Source organism: Phacochoerus africanus, chromosome 11, assembly GCF_016906955.1.
Source record: "Phacochoerus africanus isolate WHEZ1 chromosome 11, ROS_Pafr_v1, whole genome shotgun sequence".
In the NCBI taxonomy this organism is placed as follows: domain Eukaryota; kingdom Metazoa; phylum Chordata; class Mammalia; order Artiodactyla; family Suidae; genus Phacochoerus; species Phacochoerus africanus.
In genome coordinates, this window is record NC_062554.1 from 127,627,871 (window position 1) to 127,646,872 (window position 19,002).

Sequence of the window (19,002 nt, forward strand, 5' to 3'; positions counted from 1 at the left end):
CATACTAATACTCTCACCAAACTTTCCTTTTTGCCTGAAACTCGCACCACCTACTTCGCTCTATCCTACTGATCACATTACCTTTCTCCTTTCTGTATATAATAAGGAAGGGATGGAGTTCCTGCTGTGGTGCAACAGTATCGGGGGCATCTTGGGATTACTGGGACACAGGTTTGATCCCTGGCCCAGCACAGTGGGATAAGGATCTGGCATTGCCACAGCTGTGGCTTAGGTCACAACTGTGGCTTGGATCTGACCCCTGGCCCGGAAACTCCATATACCATGGGTGATCTCCAGTGTCCTTGATCCTGGTAACATACGGACTTTAAAAAGTTCCTGAGAATTCTCCCTCCTACCCCTGCTTGTTGTTCAAGTGTGACCTGAATGGTTTCCCAGTCTGTATACTTTTCTTCCAAAATGAGACACTACACATGGAAGGGGTCCTTTCTGACATCAAGATAAAAAAAGAAGCTGAAACTAGAAAACTTGACTCTTTATCAGTGCTGCTTTTAGAGAAACATCATGATCAAAAGGGGGAAATATAAAATATTAATATGCATAAGCCTCAATTAAATATAATTGAGGAAACAGAAAGGCCATCTCTCACACTCAGTGATGACAACAGACCCCAACAGGAGAAGAAAGACTCTTCTTCTTTCCTGGAAAAAGCTCAGCCAGTGAGGGACTGTTACAATTTAGTCAATGAAAAGCTAATATACTTCCAGTGGACCCTTTGTTTACTATAGCCCTCCCAACTTCCTTTTCCACACTTTAAAAGATTTCTCCTCTTCCATCTGTGGAGGGAATGGCACCTGACTCTACATGGCTACAGACAAAGTGTGCATTCAGTGTGAACACAATAGTTTGACCAAGTGTGAACTCAGTAGTTCGGATGAAGTCTGATCAGTACAGAGAGGATGAAAGCCATACCTGTCCAAAATAGAACATCATACTTTCTATAACACAACTTGAGATTATATTAGCATCTTTTTTCCTCAGCCATTCACACTATGGACTCATGTCAAATGAATCTAAAATTAAAATCAAATTATTTCTTTACAGATTACATCTAAACTACATCTTTCTAGTACATATTCATATAGGAACATTTATTTTTCTTATATAACTATAAGAATAATGTTTATCATGTTTTATTTATTCTTGCCAAATCTATCAAACGGTATTTTGAGATCATCAAGGATTCTGATACTATCACCCACTATACTTGTTATCCCTCTTACTTTTTTCATTGCTAACGATGAGCATGCCTTCATAATTCTTTCTTCAGTGTATTGATAAAAGAATCAATTCATTCGTTCATTTATCCAATGACTATTAGTTGAGCATCTAATAAATGCAAACACTTATTCTCAGTGCTGGGGAGATTCAGTGGAGAGCAAAAGAGACATGATAGCGGCTCTTATAAAGCTTATCTTCTAAGGCAGTGGTTTTCCACCTTTACCAGGCATCAGAATAATCTGGAAGGCTTGTCAAAATACAGGTCATTACAATGGGCTTCATCTCCAAGGTTTCTTGACTTTACAGGTCTGGTGGATGTAGGAGTTATGTGTATATGATTTCGCATTTCTAACAAGTTCCTACCTAGATGGTGTTGATGCTGGTGGTCTAGGGCCTACCCTTGGAGAGCCACTATTCTAAGGAGATACATACATTTAAATGCTCAGGACTTAATTATAAGCAAATATGAGATTTTCAAGACTGAGGACAGATCCTTGCCTATAAAATATTCCAAGGGTTATTTTATTCTATGTATTGCTTGTAAATATAACAAAACAATACCTTTGTTATTAATTATTATACTTAATTATGGTAAAAGAGATTATCCAATATATTGGGGAGGAATAAAGAGCATACTAATAGAAAACCAAACTGCTCTTTTACAAAGTAATCAGTTAGTTCAATTGAAATAAAATATTTAATATCATGCTTTTATAGCTAGAGTCCTTTTTTAAAAATAGAGACTATTACATTATATTAAATAATATTCTCCCAAGTTTTTAATTCAGAAACTAGTAAATATATAACGTTCTATTAATATAACTATGAATGAATGAATAAATGAGGATCAGAAAATTAAGTGATTTTTCAGGTAAGTGATCCATTTAGTGCCAGCATCTGGACTTGAACTCACATCTCCAAAAGAGAACAGAATCAACAGTATATTTAAAGCAGTGAAAGCTTATTTCTAAGTCAATGTCAGACTTCCAGATAAATGTATGAGTTGCTTAAAGTTTGAAACTTACTTTCACACATGCAATTAGGCCTAGGCATCTTATGAGACATGGACAATGATTTATCTGATTCCCTGGGGAATTTCCCCTAATCTCAGGTCCTTAATTCTTTCTTGGAAGAAAGCCAAAGAATTGTACAAACTATACTGTTAACAGCCATGATCTGCCAGATTGATTTTAAAGAAAATTCAAGGGCTGGCCCACCCAAATGGAACACGTTTGGCCCAGTTGAAATATGTGCTGACTGCCCAGCTGGAGCAGGGCACTGAAGAGATGGGTAGTGATTTTTAAAGGTTGCAACACAAGGCGCTTCCTATAGCCTGTGTCCAGAGACTCTACTTCCAAAGTGATAACTACACCACAGACCAACTACAATGGTTTGTTTAAGGCATTCCTTGTGCCGTTCTGGGAATAAACTTAATAACGTGTAAATCATGCCTATTACTGAACTGAAACCTGCCTACACACTGTCAAAACTTCTAGCCTTTATTAGCTTAGCTGTGAAACAACCAGATGGTTTAGCTTTCATTGTGTCAATGACTCCAAACTTTTTGAAGTAGAAATAGCATGTTTTTGTTTGTTTTAGTTCTTGTGTATCTTGAGTCCACTAATATAGCTCCTACTCTATTATTTGATAGGTATTTACCTACCTTGTTAGTCATGAAGTTCCACAAGGATGAGGCTTTATATTTCATATTGTTTAAAGAGAAATAAAATGGATTTTATGCTGAGAATTTTTCAACACTGAGACAAGTTAAAGTGTATAGATGGTTCCAGACCATTCACAGGGGGAAGTAATGGATTATATGCACAATGACAAAGCACGCTGCTTTGGACTGCATTATATTCCTTCTACAATCATATGCTGAAGTTCTAGCCCCAGTATCTCAATGGGGCCCATTGAGATAATTAGGTTTAGAGGAGTTTGTGAGGCAGTAGGAGACAGGTCTTCATGATGAGATTAGTCCTTTTATAGACGGAGATGGCACAGAGTTTGCTCTCTCCTCCCTACCAAGTGAGAAAACAGCAAGAAGATGGCCTGCACAAGCCAGAAAGGCAGCTCTCACCAAAACTTGACCACACTGGCACCTTGCTCTTGGGCCTCTAGACTCCAAAACTATAAGAATTCAAATTTCTGTTGTCTAAGCCATCTAGTCTGTGATATTTTGTTATGGCATCCCAAGGTGACTAAGACACAAAGTGCTTTACATGAAATTTTTGAATAAATTAAACTCTCTCCACTAATAACATTCAGAATTTTTCTGCACACTGAAACAGATTCCATTTGACTTTTTAAAGACTAATTGTATTGGAACTTTTGAACCTTATGAAGACATGACCCGATTGTTAATTTTTATTTATATCATTGCATATATATAACCTGTTAGAAAATAACAAGATGACTCTTCAGTGACTTTTGATGCAGCGTACCAACTCATCAGCTATGAAAAAAGTGTGGAAAACAGGCATCCTTTCTCCTTTCTTTTTCAAGAAAATCATTGATATTCAGAACAATGCCCAGACTCATAATTAATTAACTTGGACAGGCTATTCTTGGGGTATATAATTTGAAATGCCACATGCACCCTCTTGGACTACATCTGTGTCTTAATAGAACATGATATCTGGCTATATTAAGTAAAAGAATCTAAGGGTTGAGGAGGATACTGATTGGCAGAAAACCAAACAAAGCCATCCTGTGAGTCAGTCAGATGTTCAGATTTCCAGTAAAGGTCCCACAGACAACCACCCCAAGTGCACTGACAGTCATCTGCCAAAACAACAGCTTCTCTGTTTTCCAAAGCAGTACATGTGTACAGTCCATAAACTGTCAAGGACATTGTACATCTGGACAACACAGTTGCAAAGTTAATTTTGGTTGGAAGAAAACTGTGCCCCTGGTTTTAATTTGGATGGAATTTTGTTCAGTAAAAGAATCCTGTTGTGGGCATTTCTGATGTTTCTATAGACATGTGCAACAAAGCTACAAGCTGCCAAACTTAGAAGATTCTGATAAATAAAATTAACACTTTGAGTGAAGTCACAGAGTGTCTGAAGGTTTTGTCTCACGGACCAGCGATCATTATCACACATAGACTTGGAATTTCAAGATTCATACTATAGAACCAATGTGAAATAGCAAAGAAAATCACTGAACATTTTTTCCTGTCTCATAGGACTATGGTGAGTTTTCCATTCTTAGAAAGGAGCACTCATCAAAGTAGCAAGGTCCTCTTATACTGTGCTTATTCAGAGCATTTGGAGCTGTCTACCCAATCCTTTTCTTACTTCTGATATTATTGAGATCCATAGAAATCCAGTGTCTCCAGGTAATAATATCAGAGAATCTAATATCTCTTTCCACCCCAGGCTATTTTAACTGAAAAATAAGCATATTTGTAAAGACAGGACTCACTGGAGAACCTTTGTAAGCATGGACAAGGAAGAAAGTGAGTAACTTTCCTGATGTTGCATAAGTGAATTCATGCAAAAGTCAGATTCTTTTTACCATGCTCATAACCTTCCCTACTTCTCCCTTGAGTAGGACATAGCCAACTGCATAATACGATTTCCCTCTGTTCTTTTGTTACAGTGTACACTTGATAGTTTCCATCTGCAGTTAGGACCCCTCTAAAGTCTTCTCAGTTCAGGTTACCACCAGAGGAAGAGTCTGAGGAACGTTCAACACTCAACTATCAGGCGTCACCCTGGCACACCTATTCTACCATCCTTCATCATCATTCTGTCAGAAGTAGCCTTCCACTTGCATGTAACTAGGCTAAAATGTTGTAATAGCCTGGGCTTAAGATGTTGGCTTTTTAAATTTGAATAAAGCCAATATACAAACTTCAAAATTATAAATAGATGCATTTGAGAAACTCTCATTTTTATAAGAGTTGAAAATTTGGCCAAAAAATTCAGTATTAAATGTGCTAGCATGTGCAACAACTTGTTTTACCTGCAACGGTAGAGGAATACAAATACATCACCTTTTACGTCAATATTTTATATACTCCAAGTATATTCATATTATGTTAATCACAATTTTATAAATGATACAGAACAAGAACAGTACCAATTTTGTAGTTATAGGATTCAAAGAAATTGAATGACAAGTACAAGTTATCATTGATTCAGAAATAAAATCGAAACTCAGATTTCAATTTTGAGTCCCATGTGCTTTCTACTATAGAGTGTCTACCTCTGAAACTTTGTACCTAATAAAACCATTCAGGTGGATTAAAACATTGTATCTACTGCTATTTAAAGACTGAGGGTCAGGAGTTCCCATTGTGGCTCAGCAGGTTGAGAACCCCTGACATAGTGTCCGTGAGGATGCAGGTTCAATCCCTTGCTCAGTGGGTTAAGGATCCAGAGCTACTGCAAGCTTCAGTGTGGGTCACAGATGAGGGCTCAGATCCAGCTTTACTGTGGCTGTGGTGTAGACCTGCAGCTGCAGCTCCAACTGCCTTGCCCAGGAAGTTCCCTAGCATAGGGACTTCCATATACTGCAGGTGTGGCTCTTAAAAAAAAAAATAGTATCAGGAATCCTAAGTATTGAGGATTATGCATACATTTTTTTCAACACCATCATTACTATTTTGCTTGTTTTACCTCCTTGTCTTAACTATAATTTAAGTACAAGGTCTGGCTCCATTCCCATATGAGAAATATAAATTGCTATAGATTTTCTCGTGAGTCAGGAGGCAAAGCTGGCTGTTAATCTCATATCAATCTGCAACTCATTTCTGACAATTGGGCTTCTTAATAAACTGCATTCCTAACCCATGTTCCAAATTTCTTCCCTCTTATCCCAGTCCCTATCTTAATTCAGTGCCAGGCTCTTTGGTTTCCTCCATCTGAGGGATTTTTTTTTCCAGTCCTGACAAGGCCTATGGCTTCCAACAGCACTCATTACCCCAAGCCCAAGCACTTTCACTCTTGCAGCAATGCTCCCTTAGCACTTATGTTAGTCTGACTTCTGGAATCAGGAGGGCTGCCTGGTCGAAATTTTATGAATTCAAAATTCATAAAATGCTGCTATTACTATTATTACTTAACCAGGGCCTCTCTAATGTTGACCAGAAGTTGAACTTCCCTCCATCATTGCTCTTCCAGTTTTGCAGATTCCTACAGACCCTGGAGCATGTGTCAAGGCTCCAGGTCCCACTTCTTTCTGCCAGCTCTGTTTGATGACAACCTGGGCTTCCAAATACCCCAGGAACCAATACAGATTGACAAAGCAAAATACTGAGTTTTAGATAAACATTTCCTGTCATAAGTTTAAGACAGAAAGCATGTGTCATATATGGTGAAACCGGTCTATGACATTACACATCATCCACTTGAGTTCAGCTCAAATTTCCATGCATCCTACTTGGAACAGTCACACATTCACTTTGCCTTGTTTTGTCTTCCTTCTTGATACTAATCTGTAAGTGCTCCCTGGTATTATGCTCCAGATCTGCTCATTTATTGCCAGGAACCTCCGCATGAACGAAGCCTCCTCTTCATTGCAAGGAAGATTGTCCATGTCGTCCATGTCATTTGCTCCAGCACACAGAGAAGTGCTTGGCCCAAATGGTTCCTCAATAATATTTGTTAATAAAAAAGGAAAAAAGGCAAGAAGGGAGGGAGGGAGGATACTTGGGGAAAGGGTGGAAAGATAAAAAATTAGTACTTTAGGTAATAATGATCCCTAAGACTTACTGAGGGCTTACTCTATGTCCTAGTCTAAGAAACTGGTATGTTAATTAAGCTAATGGTGGAAATACATGGTAAGAGATAGGTGCGATTGGGAAGCTGGGATGCAAAGAAGTTACATAACCCGTACGTGGCCACAAAGCTCCTACTAGTGGAGTTAGGATTCAAACCCAAGAAATTTAAGTCCAGATTCTGTGCTCTCAATCTCCATGCGTATTACTTCTTTGAGTGTATAATTAATTCATGGAATAAAAAATTGAAGCTAAACACATTGCTCTTAAAGCAAGGGGCTTAAGCGTGTCTAAGAAGGTTCTAAGTAATTGTTATTCAATTTCATAAACTAAAAAAAGTCCATCTTACTTGGGCAAGTTTACAGTAAACCCTTGAGATAAGAGGACTTGGAGAACGAGAAGGGCCAGGCTGGATCACACATTTCTTGTCTGACCTAGTACAGATTAATAAATCACAAACAGTTCAGAGAACATCCTGATGCAACTCTGAGGATATTTCAAGGAACCTTCACATCTGGAATCTATGCTGATTCTTTCATATTGTATTTCCCCAAGGATGACTCACAGGAAATTGAGGTTTCAGAAATATGGTGGGTTTTTTTTTCTTTTTTTTTTAATGGCATTTCTCTACCTTCACTGCAGAAGTTTTAGAGATAAGTGATTTTGTGGTCATGTTTTTTCCCATTAAATTTAAAGAAAGAAGCTCACTTTTCAACTATTGTTTTACAACTTCTCTAATCAGAATAGCATTTGTGCTTATGTGACAGTAATGGTGATAGTGATGATAATCCTGTGGACTGTGGTACAAATATCCCAGTAAGAGAAGGGATGAAGAGGTGGGGTGTGGGGGAACCCTGGATAGACTGTGGTACAAATATCCCAGTAAGAGAAGGGATGAAGAGGTGGGGTGTGGGGGAACCCTGGATAGACTGTGGTACAAATATCCCAGTAAGTGAAGGGATGAAGAGGTGGGGGGTGGGGGAACCCTGGATAGACTGTGGTACAAATATCCCAGTAAGAGAAGGGATGAAGGGGTGGGGGGGTGGGGGAACCCTGGATAGACTGTGGTACAAATATCCCAGTAAGAGAAGGGGTGAAGGGGTAGGGGGGTGGGGGGACCCTGGATAGACTGTGGTACAAATATCCCAGTAAGAGAAGGGATGAAGGGGTGGGGGGTGGGGGACCCCTGGATAGACTGTGGTACAAATATCCCAGTAAGAGAAGGGATGAAGAGGTGGGGGGTGGGGGAACCCTGGATAGACTGTGGTACAAATATCCCAGTAAGAGAAGGGATGAAGGGGTGGGGGGTGGGGGAACCCTGGATAGACTGTGGTACAAATATCCCAGTAAGTGAAGGGATGAAGAGGTGGGGGTGGGGGAACCCTGGATAGACTGTGGTACAAATATCCCAGTAAGTGAAGGGATGAAGAGGTGGGGGGTGGGGGGTGGGGAACCCTGGATAAAAGATAAAATAGCAGTCAAAAATGGTTGGTGGGTAATCATTATGTGTTGAGTTATTCCACATATTGTGAGGGGTATGAAGATATATGAGCTCACCCCTGCCTCAAAAAATGTAGTCTGTTGGTAGAGTCAGAGGTAGACCACACATCTCCGGTAGGGGGTGAAGGCAGGAAGTGTGAAATAGACACAAGGTACAATGGTCATACATTCACTGGCATATGACTAATTTCAGCTGGAGGATCCTTAGAGCCCTGTGGAAGGGTGACATTTGAAATAGATCTTGGGAGATTGCAGACTTTCTTTAAAAACGTCATGAAGTGTAACAAAGACATCCATAAAGGTGGAGATGGCAGAGGAGGGTGTGGGGAGAAAGCAGCCAGCCTAGAGTTCTTCCTTCCTTCTTTTCCCCCTCCCTCCCACCTGCCTTAAGTAGCACCAGATATGGATACATAGGCTCAAACACTGGCTCCCCACCTTGGCTGAACATTAGAATCAATTAGGGAATGTTTAAAACATATAAAAGACTGGGCACCTGTCCAGAGCAGTTTAAATGAAGCCTCTAGAGGTAGGGATCAGGCAGCTCTATTTTTGAAAGTTCTTCTGGTGACTCTAGCAGAGTTTTGGGGTGCAAACCACTGAGCTGAAGCAATAAGAAACATCGAGGGAGCTTAAGCAGGGAAGTGGAGTAGGTGCATTAGAAGGACCTAGAGTAGAGGCAGGGAAATCAGTTAGGAGGGGCTAATGAGTAATAATGACAGCCTAAATAATGTTAGAGGTGCAATGAAAGGAGGTAAGAGAAGATATGTGAGAGATAATGATTAGGGAGTACATAGAATATACAGGTTTTGTTGTCCTTCTGGATGAGCAGGCTGGAGAAGATGGGGAAGTGACTCTTCAGTTTCTAGCTTGGTCGATGACACAGACATCAATGCCATTTATTGAGGCACACACAGGAACCTATCCTTCTTCCTGTATGTGCCTCAATAAATGAAGTGAAGCCAAAAGCCCGTGAATGAGACCAGGTAGAATAATCAGAGAAGCTGGAGAAAAGCCAGGAGTAGAAGAGCAAGTTGGCAGTAGTGCCAAATGCCTGTGGGACAGGGAGCAAGGCGGTTTCATTGGATTAACTGAACATAGAGTATCAGACTGATGTAGGTTTTCCTCTCTTTGTCTACCTTCTAAACAGATTCCTGCTTTGGATTTATAAAGCCAGTGGGCATAAGAGCAGAATTAGAAGCAGCCTGTGTCAGTTAAGTCATTGTCCTCAGCTCCAGGCTATGCTGTGCTTTTGAGGCCAGGCCTGAACTCTGCCAACCACATTGGCTTTGCCAGAGGCTCCTTATTAAACTCTGTCAAGGAGGGGCGCTAGAGGGAGACCGCAACACTCATTCTTTTTCCTGGGAGCAGTAGCTCTGAACATCACTTCAGAATTGTTTCTTCACTCCATAGCAACAGTTCCTGTCTTTCCTACAGCAGCAGCTGAAACCAATTTGTAGTTTTTCTTACACTTGCAGAACCAGCTTCATCAGGTCCTCCACCCAGAAACACCAGTGAGAATGAACTGATGTCTCCTTTCCAGAGACCTGGGTTCCAAGCCCACAGGGCCATTTCTTTGAGCTCAGATACACCGGCTCCAGCTGAGAAACATCTCCTTCAAACGTCTGCATTTCAGCGCCAAGGAGCCCCTATCTAAGTTTTACATTTTGGTAGTCCCAACCTCTTCTCATTGCCACCATAATCCTAAGGGTGGCAGCTACTTTCTGCAGCTGGTATCTTAGATATCTTAGCATTCTATTGTGAAGCTTTTATCTATTTAAGAACTTTATAACTAGTTAATAATTCTTTATAGTAAGATTTCTTGGTTAAAATAGGTAGTGTTGTGTCTATTTTGGGAATGAGCCCTTACTTGACACAGAAATTATTAGTTCTAGGGGTCCTTTGGGGACACAGATCTCAGTTATTTAGGACTAGTTTGGTCATGTTCTTGAACTCCTTGCCAATGGGAAATGAGATTCTAATAACCTATGGCATGTAGTCTCATTACAAAGTCTGGGAAAGAGGTCTATACATGAACCTCTCAAAATGGGCACAGTAAACAAATATTCATATTACGTGTAAATACTCAACATAGAACATCTATAACAGAGGTGGATGAAAATGACGCATTCTATGGATGACATTTACCCTCTTATCACAAGGATAATAATCATGGGTGCACACAGCAGTCCATGGGCCAATTAGCACAAAGTGGTCATGATGCTAGGGTTGGAGCCAATACATGACCTCAACAACATGGACTTCTCACCAAGGCTAGATGCCTAACCCGCCAAAATCAGAGACCAGCACTCAGTGCCATTATACCATCACTCTGAGAAGGACTATCCAGATAACTGGTAACAAGCTCATGACTTTGGACTTCTTCCCACACGGCTAAGGATTTGTCCTCAGAAGAATAGATATGTATTCTGGACATTGATTATCTTTGCTGCACATCATGTTTTTCTCAGAACCACCATTCATGGGCTTCTAGAAAGGTATTTACTTATTTTTTTAATTTGTCATGGTATTCCATACAGCATTTCTATAGAAAAGGAAACTCATTGCATAGCCAAAGAAGGAAATAGTGAAGTGAATTAATCTTGCCACATTCCCTTATCACCCTGAAGCATTGTCTCAATATAAAGATGGAAGAGCATACCGAAGACTCAGCAGTGGCATTGGTTGGAAGATACTACCTAGAAAAGGATAGGGTTCTAACATACAGGATACAGTACAGGATTTGTATGAAAGGCACTTCATGGTTCCATTTCTCCCATAGACAGAATACATAAACCTGTGAATCAAGGAATAGATTTTGGAGTGACTCCTTTCATTACTACAAAAACCAGTCACAGAAGTTTTGATTCTTATTCCTGTAAGGTTGAGCACTGCTGGTTTAGAAATGTTGATTCATAAGCCAGATATTCTTCCACCAGAAGCATAACAATGGTTCCACTGAGTTATAAAGTGAATGTGTTTGCATGGATTTACCAGTCTTCTCTCTCCTCCTTCATCATTGATTTATACAAATTTTGTTGGAAGTTAACTTTACCATTTAATCTTTGAGTAACAGAATCATTGGATAGGACTGTGGCTGAATTTAAAGAGTGGTTTATACAGTCCCCAAATGGAGACACTTATTATTAGACTTTTTAACTACTCTCTTGAGGGGGATGGTGATAATGTCTTCATTTATGAGGATAGCTGCATTATCCTAGGCAGAAACAGCATATTTTGTTGTATGAAAGTGAAAATAGTGTAAAACTCTGTGTGTGTGGATGCTAAGTAGCCAAAGAGGCAGACCGTGCAAGCTATTACATTACAGCTCTCAACTCCAAAGACACACTAATGTAATGTGGTCTGTGATGCTGGGCATAGGCTTCCATGAACCCCATTTCAGCTTTGCCACCTGGCTCTGTTAGGCTCTGCCAATAGAGGGCACCAGAGGTAGTGTATACACTTGGATAAAGGGGTGCAAAAGATTTGCTCCTTCTTGTCTTCTTCCTGTAGGCTATTCCTCTGCTTGCCTTTTCTGTGAGAGTCACTGCAACAAAATTTCATTATTCTAGCATGAGTTCCTTCCCAAGAGCAATAGCTGAACACAGTTTTCAGTGTTCTCAAGACCTAAAAAACTGGTCATGAAAATCTAGCACCTGCCAAGCAGCAACCCCTCCTCAGACATCAGAATTTCAGCGACTTGCAGCTCCTTCCCTAGGGTTCAACGTTTTAATAATTCCACCATCATCCCTTTTCTATGTCAGTGCTGGAGTAAGAGTGACTTCTTGTGTTTGCTACCTCTGTGATATCCTAAAGTTGTCTTTACTCTGTCATTTTCTTAGTTATCAACTTTATTCCTAGTTAACAACTTACATTAAATTCTTTTTGCTTTTTTTTTTTGTAGCTTCCCCTCTACTAATATAAAACCTTAGAAAGTCTGCATTGAATTCTATTAGGAAGGGCAGGGAACCATTGGAAGGAACAAAGAGAAAATGAAAATGCTAAGAGAAGGAGAGAGAGAGAGAGAGGAAGAACTGTTACCAGGATAAATTAGGATTGTTGGAAGAGAGAAAGAATTGCCAGCGTGGCAGGTGATACATGTCATATTGAGATAAAAAGGCCTTGAGGAAGTAGACGAATGTATGTAGTTTTGCTGTGTGTCATGACACGAAATCTCTGTTTGCCCTTTCACGTTAAGATTTAAATTGCTTTACATTCGTTTTGGACATTTAAGTGTATATTTCCTCTGAATGCCACATTTATCTGAGACAGAAGACAAAGCTTTATACCAGTTATATTTTGGAGCTACTATGTGGAAATTGGACGCCAGTCCTCATATCTCTATCATCCCAGACGCAACAATGACTTGAGCGTTGAACCAAGAGTGGAACTTTTAACTTTCATTATGACTCTGGCTACTTACCTTTTGCTGCAAGGGATTGAGAATGTGCTCAGTATAAAATGGGACATGAAGTTCCTCCTGCAGCACAGTGGTTAAGCATCTGGCGTTGCTGCAGCTGTGGTGTAGGTCACAACTGTGGTTTGGATTCAGTTCCTGGCCTGAGAACTTCCGTGTGCTGTGCACATGGCCATAAAAAAGGGACAGTTGTCTAAATGCTAGAGGCACACTGCAAAGGCTGAGTTACAGTCAGGGGTTATATGACCTGGTAATGGTGTACAGAGAATTTGACTTGTGTTATGTGTGAGTTCAGGAAATTAATCAACTTTCGAAAGTCTGATATAAATTCTGTGGGTAGTTTTTTACCCAGGTTCAAGAGATTTGTCAGTTTCTTAAAAGAATGAATCCTCCCTGGAGGAGAAGAGAAGGTTTGTGGCAAACATGTTTCAGTTAGGTAATTTTGAGATTTTTTTTTTCCCCACATTCTACCTACTGAGAACTGATCCCCTTGATCTGTGCAGCTAGTGTAGAGCATGCTGTGCATCAGACTTTGAAGCCACTGGTAGAGGCCACTTGGTACCAAAACCCAACAAATGTGGGAGAAACACAGCATGGGATGTAAGCAAAAGATTAACTTAGATAATGGTCACAGAACCATGAGGTTAGAAACCAGTGCATCAGCAGAGTGTTTCAGTGTCCAGTATTAGGAATTATTTGAGCCTTCAAAGCTATAGAAATCTATGTTTTTGTGGTGGCTGTCATGACCATCTTTAGAAGAGCCTACAACTGAGTAGAGAGTTCATAATTACATATCAAAAAAAGACAGGCATGGTCTAGAAATTTCTTCCAGCCTAAAGGAGTTTTGGGGAAGACGTATAACAGGAAGCCAGTTTTTGTGGCCATCACTGTGTACCATGGCCACATCAGTTGCCAGCAGGATGGATATTCTAATTGGAGGTACCAACACAATCACATGGAATGGGGGAGGAGTGTTTCTCCAAAGAAAGTTGGGATGCTGTCATGAGAGGAAGGGTGGGAACATTGCAGAACAGACCAAATAATGGATAGTTACTGTAAAATTGAATTAAAGCAATTATCAAAGACCCACTTGTCTTGTAGCTGACTTCTTCCACACAAAAACCAAAGAAAAGTCTGACATTTTAAGGTTTATAAGCGTTTTCATTTATTTAATCATTCATTAAATTAAAAAATAGTCTCCATAATATTTCTTAATTCAGTTAGTATCATACACTTAAAATATATTTAATGTACTGTATTCTTAATTATTCTGACATTTCTGATTAAATAGTATATTTCCAAAGTAACCCTCTTGGACCCAACGGAACTTAAGCAAGGGTTAACTGTACCTAGTGATTCAGAGTTTCAGGTGTTACCTTTAGAATAAAGAAGAAGAAATACAATTATTAGAATTTTGTTTATACATGACTTAAAGCCATATTTTTAAAAATTCACACTCCTCAAGACCTCTTAATATTAAACTGGTTGACCGAGTTATTAGAGATCTCCTAACACCAGGCATTGTCTGTAAGGAGGCACCCTAGCCTGACTGCAGAACACCTGGCAGGGCAGAAAATACCCACTAGCTAGTGATAATACTTAAAGATCCAGATGTCTTTGCAGAGAGAAAATGTAAAACAAATTAAAGATGAAACAAGGGGCCAGTAGTACTTGGCTCACTTTCCAGATTCAGACTTCAAGTTAAACATAACTTGGAAAGAGAATTTGTCTGGAAACATGGATGTCTGAGCCTGTGATAGCCATAAGACTTCTGAGGTCCTTGAAGATGCTAAAAATGACTGATTGTCTGTAAATACATTAAACTGAGAGAAAAATGTAACACTGGGATCAGAGTTTAATAGTTAATATTGAGTCTTTGATTGTGTAACTTTGTATGGTCTTAAGTTATAATCATGTGTATATAATCAATTTCCTTTCTTTTTGAAGTGATTTATTAACAAAACAACAGGAGTTCCTATCATGGCACAGCAGAAATGAATCCAACTAGGAACCATGACGTTGTGGGTTAGATTCCTGGCCTCGCTCAGTGGGTTAAGGATCCGGCGTTGCCATGAGCTGTGGTGCAGGTCACAGACATGGCTCGGATCTGGCATTGCTGTGGCTGTGGTGTAGGCTATCAGCAACAGCTCCAATTAGACCCCTACCCCGGGAACCTCCAAATGCCGTGGATGCAGCCCTCAAAAGACAAAAAAGAAAAGACAAAAACAAAAAAATAATGGAAAACAACAATGCCCCAAATACCACTAAATTTCTAACATTATCTGCTGAGCCCAAACTGGGGGCCTACCCCATGGGGAGACCCTCATTGACAAAGTCAGTTCCTCAGAAACTACTCTCCTTTGGAGGGACTCTAGGATAATGGCTATATATTCTTAAATCTTTCTCTGCTCAAGTGTTTGCAGTACACTCTTCCTTAAATGAATGCCTCATTTATAAAGAGAAAAATTAGTCACGTACAAAGGAGCTCCTATCTTCTGCATACATTCTTCTACCCCAAACAAAGTATGGTAATTTGTCCTAAAACTTACACTTCAACTAGTGTTGCTACAGTTGCCACCAACAGTTGTCACTAAGTACAGTCCCAGAGGACAAACTAATGATGTTGCCCTCCTATTACACTCATGGAAATTGACATGCTTTCCTCCAAAGAAGTCCATGCAGTTGCCAGTGGTGGACATGGAGCAATTCTGGACATGGAGTACTTGGAAGTATTGCAATTCTAGCTCCCCCCAAAGTCACATTTAGTTTGGGTCACAAAATTTCTTAGCTTCTGAGTGAGTCACAGGATTTGAGTGTGGAAAAATAGATTGGGTCCAAGGTGATCAGAAGAGTGAGTTTGAAGTCACATATATCAGTGTAGTAAAGAGAAATTGAAGACAACCTATGACAGGATCGATTACAGAAAACTAAAAAATTGGCATCAGAAAAGAACTAGGGAAGGACTGAACCTTAAAAAATAGCATCTTGTTAATACATCACCCTACATCTCTTCTTCCAAATTGTGATACTTAAAAGTCTAAATTTCAGATAGATATGTAATATATATACAAATATACACTTATGTATATATATATATATATATATATATATATATATATAGTAGGTATAGTAGCCTGCATAATATTGACTCTTACCTCAGTGCTCAGACTCTGTGTTCTGTTTGGAACACAGGTAGTGAAAGGAGCACACATTTTATAGTCCAAAGACACTTTGGGATAGGATTTCAGTTCTCTCATTTATTTCATGTATTATCTTAAATAAATTACTTGGTATGACTAAGAGACATAATTTCCTTGTATGTAAAAGAAGAAAAATAAAATCCACCTTCTAGAATTCTTATGGCTATTAAATGTTAATATTTATAAAGCCTCTGATGATGCCTAATATATAAGTACCCAGTGAAATTTATTGACTCTCTCTGGGTACAGAGAGAAACAAACAAATCTGACATATCCCAATCTTTCCAGGCAGCCCATTCACAAATTTTTACAATTGGTCAGAGTATAATTATATATACACCTGCCATCTTAATATGAACACTCTGTATACAAAATTGAGTCTTGGGCAGTTCCTGCTGTGGCTCAGCGGAAACAAATCCGAAGTATCCATGAGGATGCGGGTTTGATCCCTGGCCTCACTCAGAGGGTTAAGGCATTGCCTTAAGCCATGGTGTAGGTCACAGACATGGCTCAGATCTGGCATCTCTGTGGCTGTGGTGTAGGCTGGCAGCTGCAGGTCCAATTTGAACCCTAGCCTGGGAACCTCCATATGCCCTGGATGTGGCCCTAAAAAGTAAAAAATAAATAAATAAATAAATAAATAAATAAATAAATTCAAGTTTTGGTTATAATCTTATACTTCTTTCACTGTGAGATTTCTCAGTATTTTGGGAGTGTAATTTAAATTTGGAGTACAAATTAAAACCCAGGAAAAATGACAATCAAAATACATTTTCTACAAAACTGTTAACCCTCTTCAGTGTAATTGCTGAGGCTGGGCTCTGCTGGAAATGTAAGATTTCAAAATTCAAGCAACTTTCATGTGATAATTACTGTAAGTCAAACAAATGTTTCACTATAGAGATTAAACAATATGTAGCTATAATATGTATACTTTGGAAAAAATATCTTTCAATAGTTAAAACTAACTAGTCACTTCACCTCTATTCAATAGATGTTAAAATCTCTCAATGGTTTTATTTTCATTCATATTTATTCTCTGACAGTCATTTGATTACTTGGGTCCAGAAGGGATTGTAATCTTTCTTGACTCTCAATTTCTAATCTGCTTCTGAGGCACTATAGTTAGTATTGCCTTGGAGACAGATACACAGCTACTGTATGGGAAATTAGAGGAACAAATGTCCCCCTTGGCAGCATGCCAGCATGCTTTCTAAAGGTCTTCGATAGAGAAATGACAACTGAGACATGCCCATCATGGTTACAATTTCCACTGAATGAAATGCCACTCAAAATAGAACAAAAGTCATGGACACCTTTTGTCACAAATATTAATGACGAGAGTGGTCTGGATTTTTCTCTCACAGCCTTAAATGGAAAGATATTGCTGGCCTGAAAGGAAAAGCAAATAAGTTCTTCTCTGCTGTCGGGATGAACCCAGTGCTCATTCCTTCCATGGGGGATAAGGGTTCATGTTAATTTTCCTTTCTTTTTAATATGTAATGATTTTTATTTTTTTCCATTATATCTGGTTTACAGTGTTCTGTCAATTTTCTACTGTACAACATAGTGACCCAGTTATACATACATGTATACATTCTTTTTTCTCACATTATCATGCTCCATCATAAGTGACCAGACATAGTTCCCAGTGCTACACAGCAGGATCTCATTGCTAATCCATTCCAAAGGCAATAGTCTGCATTTATTAACCCCAAGCACCCCATCCATCCCACTCCCTCCCCCTCCCCCTTGGCAACAATAAGTCTATTCTCCAGGTCTGTGATTTACTTTTCTGTGGAAAGGTTCATTTGTGCCATATATTAGATTCCAGATAGAAGTGATATCATACAGTATTTGTATTTCTCTTCCTGACTTACTTCACTCAGTATGAGAGTGTCTAGTTCCATCCATGTTGCTGCAAATGGCATTATTTTGTTCTTTTTTATGGCTGAGTAGTATTCCATTGTGTATATATACCACATCTTCCTAATCCAATCATCTGTTGATGGACATTTGGGTTGTTTCCATGTCTTAGCTATTGTGAACTGAGCTGCAGTGAACATGCAGGTACATGTGTCTTTCTCAAGGAAAGTTTTATGCAGATATATGCCCAAGAGAGGGATGGCTGTGTCATGTGGTAGTTCTATGTATAGTTTCCTGAGGTACCTCCATACTGTTCTCCATAGTGGCTGTACCAGCTTACATTCCCACCAACAGTGTAGGAGGGTTCCCTTTTCTCCACACCCCCTCTTTCATTTGTTAGTTGTGGACTTACTAATGATAGCCATTCTGACTGGTGTGAGATAGTATCTCGTGGTAGTTTTGATTTGCATTTCTCTAATAATCAGGGATGTTGAGCATTTTTTCATGTGCTCATTGACCATCTGCATATCTTCCTTGGAGAAATGTCTATTCTGGACTTTTGCCCATTTTTCAATTGGGTTGTTGGCTTTTTTGCTGTTGAGTTGTAAATTTGTTTGCATATTTTAGAGATTAAGCCCTGGTCAGCTGCATCATTTAAAACTATTTTCTTCCATTCTGTAAGTTGTCTTTTTGTTTTCTTTTTGGTTTCCTTTGCTGTGCAAAAGTTTGTCAGTTTGATCAGGTACCATTGGTTTATTTTTGATTTTATTTCTGTTACTTTGGGAGACTGACCTGAGAAAACATTTGTAAGGATGATGTCAGAGAATTTTTGGCCTAGGTTCTCTTCCAAGAGTTTGATGATGTCTTTTCTTATATTTAAGGCTTTCAGCCATTTTAAGGTTATTTTTCTTCATGGTGTGAGGGTGTGTTCTAGTTTGATTGACTTGCATGCAGCTGTCCAGGTGTCCCAGCAATACTTGCTGAAAAGACTGCTTTTTCCCATTTTATGTTCTTGCTGCCTTTGTCAAAGATTCATTGACCACAGGTATCTGGGT